The sequence below is a fragment of the Danio aesculapii genome, chromosome 19 (genome assembly GCF_903798145.1).
Source record: "Danio aesculapii chromosome 19, fDanAes4.1, whole genome shotgun sequence".
NCBI lineage: Eukaryota > Metazoa > Chordata > Actinopteri > Cypriniformes > Danionidae > Danio > Danio aesculapii.
In genome coordinates this window covers 12,982,128-12,988,127 of record NC_079453.1, presented here as the reverse complement: position 1 = coordinate 12,988,127, position 6,000 = coordinate 12,982,128, and positions in this window count along the sequence as shown.

Genomic DNA, 6,000 nt, shown 5'->3' with positions numbered 1-6,000 from the left:
AGTATGATCTCTACCGACTCTATGATATTTTAGTATAATGGCTACTGACTCTGATATTTGTGGACGATGGCTATCGAATCTATGAAATTTGAGTATGATGGCTACCGACTCTATGATATTTTAGTATGATGGCTACTGACTCTTTGATATTTGAGTATGATGGCTACTGACTCTGATATTTGTGTACGATGACTATCGAATCAATGATATTTGAGTATGATGGCTACTGACGCTGTACGATGACTATCGAATCAATATTTGAGTATGATGGCTACTGACTTTGATATTTGTGTACGATGACTATCGAATCAATGATATTTGAGTATGATGGCTACTGACGCTGTACGATGACTATCGAATCAATATTTGAGTATGATGGCTACCGACTCTATGATATTTTGCGCTTAATGTTGTCCTTCCAAACACTATGCAAAAACCTATGTTATCTCTCGCTCTAATCACCATATATAGACCTCCAGGACCCTATGTCAATTTTCTAAAAGAGTTTTCTGATTTTATCTCTGACTTACTAGTTAAAACTGATAAAATACTAATTGTAGGAGACTTTAACATCCACATAGATGACGCTAACGACACATTAGGGCTCGCGTTTACGGACTTGCTGGTCTCACTAGGAATAAAGCAAAATGTTATTGGTCCAACTCATCGCCTAAAGCATACACTAGATCTAATTCTGTCTTATGGAATTGAGGTCACTAATGTAGACATTATACCACAAAGTGATGATATTACAGACCACTACCTCTTACTATATAAGCTGTGTTTACCTGAAATTAGCAGATCCGCTCCGATATATCGCCCTAGTAGAACTATTGTTCCGTCCACTAAAGATGAATTTATAAATAACTTACCTGATCTTTCTCTACTTCGAAATGCACCCGCAAACGCAAATGACCTTGATGTAGTAACCAGCAGTATGGATGCCATCTTTACTAGCACTCTAAATACTGTGGCACCCATCAAACTAAAAAAGGCTAGAGAGAATAAAACTACACCATGGTATAATAGTCATACCCGCGCTCTCAAAACAGCAGCCCGTGCCCTGGAACGTAAATGGAAAAAAACTAATTTAGAAGTCTTTCGAATTGCATACAAAGACAGTATGTCCAGCTATAGGAGGGCTTTAAAATCTGCCAGGGCTGAGCACCTCCGCAAACTGATAGAAAATAATCAAAACAATCCTAGATTCTTATTTAACACCATCGCTAAATTAACAAATAATCGGTCATCTTTGGAACAAAACGTTCCACCGCAAATTAGTAGTGATGACTTCATGAATTTTTTCAGTGATAAAATAGAAGGCTTTAGACAGAAAATAGGAGATATTAAACTTTCTGCACCGCCTTATACTTCAGATCCAGTAAACACGTCTCTGAATCTAAATAACCTACAGTGCTTTAAAATCATAAAACAGGAAGAGCTAGACAATATTATAAATAGCTCTAAATCAGCTACGTGTATATTGGACCCAATTCCAACAAAGTTACTGAAAGAATTGCTACCTGTTATAGGAGAACCTCTTCTTAACATTATCAACTCTTCTTTATCTTTAGGCCATGTCCCAAATCCTTACAAGTTAGCTGTTATTAAACCTATTATTAAGAAACCACAACTGGAACCCAGCAACTTAGCTAATTATAGGCCTATTTCAAACCTTCCATTTATATCTAAAATACTAGAAAAAGTTGTTTCTGCTCAATTATGCTCCTTTCTGCAGACCAACAATGTTTTTGAAGTGTTTCAGTCAGGTTTCAGAGCTCATCACAGTACAGAAACTGCATTAGTGAAAATAACCAACGATTTACTCTTAGCTGCTGACCAAGGGTGCATCTCGCTATTAGTTCTACTCGATCTTAGTGCGGCATTTGACACCATTGACCATGGTATCCTTATTAATCGCTTAAAGTCTACAGGTGTCCAGGGACATGCCCTACAATGGTTTAAGTCATACTTATCTGACCGTTACCAGTTTGTAAATATAAATGGACAGCCTTCACAAATCAGCCCAGTAAAATACGGGGTGCCTCAAGGATCAGTTTTAGGCCCTTTACTGTTTACAATATACATGCTACCCCTGGGAGACATTATTAGAAGACATGGGATCAGCTTTCACTGCTATGCAGATGATACTCAATTATATATTTCAACTAAACCTGACGAGACGTCTAATCTGTCCAAGCTAACTGAGTGTATTAAAGATGTTAAAGACTGGATGACCAACAATTATCTTCTCTTAAACTCAGACAAAACAGAATTATTACTTATTGGGCCTAAATACTGTACACAGCAGATCTCACAACTCGACCTACAATTAGAGGGATACAAAGTTAGCGTTAGCTCTACTATAAAAGATCTGGGTGTCATATTAGACAGCAATTTAACTTTTAAAAATCATATTTCCCATGTCACAAAAACTGCTTTCTTTCATCTGAGAAATATAGCTAAGTTACGAAGTATGCTATCCATCTCAGATGCAGAAAAGCTAGTCCATGCTTTTATGACTTCTAGGCTGGACTACTGTAATGCACTGTTTGCTGGCTGCCCAGCATCCTCTATTAACAAACTTCAATTAGTACAAAATGCAGCTGCCAGAGTTCTTACCAGGTCTAGAAAATTTGATCACATCACCCCAATTTTATCCTCCTTACACTGGCTGCCTGTTAAGTTTCGTATTGAATTTAAAATATTGCTTCTTACATATAAAGCTTTAAATAATCTAGCTCCTGTTTATCTAACCAATCTTCTGTCTCGCTACAATCCAACTCGCTCTTTAAGATCTCAAAACTCAGGGCTTCTGGTAGTACCTAGAATAGCAAAGTCGAGTAAAGGAGGTCGAGCCTTCTCATTTATAGCTCCTAAACTCTGGAATAGCCTTCCTGATAACGTCCGAGGCTCAGACACACCCTCCCAATTCAAAACTAGATTAAAGACCTATCTGTTCAGTAAAGCATACACTTAGTGCACCACTTAGGGGGCTTCCACACAGGTTATGCATCTTGCTGATATACACTGTGAACATCAGCTACGCTAATTATTTTCTTTATTCTCCATTTCCACCTGGGGATACTCTTCCCGAGGCCCCCAGACTATGCAGAGTCACTGATTCGATCCAAGACCAACGACGAGATGATCCCAAGGTTTCCATATCCTGGACCTGGCCGAATCCTGAACAACTACTGCGATGGTCATGGAGGAGTGGAGAACATGAGACTGATTCCTGTGACGCTCCAGAGACAGACGAGTCTTCGCTGAGGCCAGCTTCCAGCCTCCGCCACTGAGACTGCAGCTCTGCACAAGACGTTTGGCCAGCGGAGAAATTAAAATGGTCGTGCCCAACTGAGTCTGGTTTCTCTCAAGGTTTTTTTTCTTCACTTCCGCCTTTAGTGAAGTTTTTTTTTCCCTCTCCGCTGTCGCCACTGGCTTGCATGGTTCAGGATCTGTAGAGCTGCGCATCGATGGATTTGCTCTTCAGTGTTTGGACTCTCAGTAGTGATTATTAAACCACACTGAACTGAGCTAAACTGAACTGAACTTGAACACTACAAACTGAACTACACTGTTCCTATTTACTGTGACCTTTTATGTGAAGCTGCTTTGACACAATCTACATTGTATAAGCGCTATACAAATAAAGGTGAATTGAATTGAATTGAATTGAATTTTAGTATGATGGCTACTGACTGTGATATTTATGGACGATGGCTATCAAATCTATGATATTTGAGTATGATGGCTACCGACTCTATGATATTTCAGTATGATGGCTACTGACTCTGATATTTGTGGACGATGGCTATCGAATCTATGATATGTGAGCATGATGGCCACCGACTCTATGATATTTTACTTTGATGGCTACTGACTCACTTATATTTGTGTATGATGGTTAATGTCTCTGATATTTGTGTACGATGGCTACCGAATCTGTGATATTTGTGTACAATGGAGAATGACTTTATTTGTGTATAATGGCTACTGACTCTATGATATTTGAATACAATAACTACCAGCTATTTTATTTGTCTATAATGGCTACCAAATCTATGATATTTGCCTACAATGGCTACAAAATCTAGAATATTTGTGTACAATGGCTATCGAATCTTTGATATTTGAGTATGATGGCTACCGACTCTATGATATTTTAGTATGATGGCTACTGACTCTTTGATATTTAAGTATGATGGCTACTGACTCTGACATTTGTGTACGATGACTATCGAATCAATGTTTGAGTATGATGGCTACCGACTCTATGATATTTTAGTATAATGGCTACTGACTCTGATATTTATGGACGATGGCTATCAAATCTATGATATTTGAGTATGATGGCTACCGACTCTATGATATTTTAGTATAATGGCTACTGACTCTGATATTTGTGGACGATGGCTATCGAATCTATGAAATTTGAGTATGATGGCTACCGACTCTATGATATTTTAGTATGATGGCTACTGACTCTTTGATATTTGAGTATGATGGCTACTGACTCTGATATTTGTGTACGATGACTATCGAATCAATGATATTTGAGTATGATGGCTACTGACGCTGTACGATGACTATCGAATCAATATTTGAGTATGATGGCTACTGACTTTGATATTTGTGTACGATGACTATCGAATCAATGATATTTGAGTATGATGGCTACTGACGCTGTACGATGACTATCGAATCAATATTTGAGTATGATGGCTACCGACTCTATGATATTTTAGTATGATGGCTACTGACTGTGATATTAATGGACGATGGCTATCAAATCTATGATATTTGAGTATGATGGCTACCGACTCTATGATATTTCAGTATGATGGCTACTGACTCTGATATTTGTGGACGATGGCTATCGAATCTATGATATGTGAGCATGATGGCCACCGACTCTATGATATTTTACTTTGATGGCTACTGACTCACTTATATTTGTGTATGATGGTTAATGTCTCTGATATTTGTGTACGATGGCTACCGAATCTGTGATATTTGTGTACTATGGAGAATGACTTTATTTGTGTATAATGGCTACTGACTCTATGATATTTGAATACAATAACTACCAGCTATTTTATTTGTCTATAATGGCTACCAAATCTATGATATTTGCCTACAATGGCTACAAAATCTAGAATATTTGTGTACAATGGCTACCGACTCAATGATATTTGTCTACTATGGCCACCGAATCTAGAATAGTTGTGTACGATGGCTACCGGCTCTATGATATTTGTCTACAATGACTAATTTATGATTTTTGTTTACAATGGCTACTGACTCTATGATATTTAAATACAGTGACTACCAGCTATAATATTTGTCTATAATGGCTACCAAATCTATAATTTTTTTTCTACAATGTCTACCAAATCTAGAATATTTGTGTACAATGACTACCGCCTCTATGATATTTGTCTACTATGGCTACCGAATCTAGAATATTTGTGTATAATTGCTACCGACTCTGATATTTGTCTGCTATGGCTACCAAATCAAGAATATTTGTGTATGATGGCTATCTAGTTTTGATATTTTTCTACAATGGCTACTGACTCTATGATATTTGTCTACAAAGGCTACTGAATCTATGATATTTGTGTTCAATGGCTACCAACTCTATTTGTGTATAATGGCTACTGACTCTATGATATTTTTGTATAATGGCTACCAACTTGGATATTTGTCTACAATGGCTACTGAAACTTTGATATTTGTGTACGATGGCTACCGAATCTATTACATATATGTACAATGAATATCTGTGCACAATGACTACCGACTCTATGATATTTGTCTACAATGGCTACTGACTCTCTGATATTTAAGTATGATGGCTAACAACTCTCTGATATTTGTGTTTGATAGCTACTGACTCTGATATTTTAGCATGATGGCTACTGACTCTCTGATATTTGTGTATGATGGCTACTGACTCTCTGATATTTGTGAACAATGTCTACTGACTCTCTGATA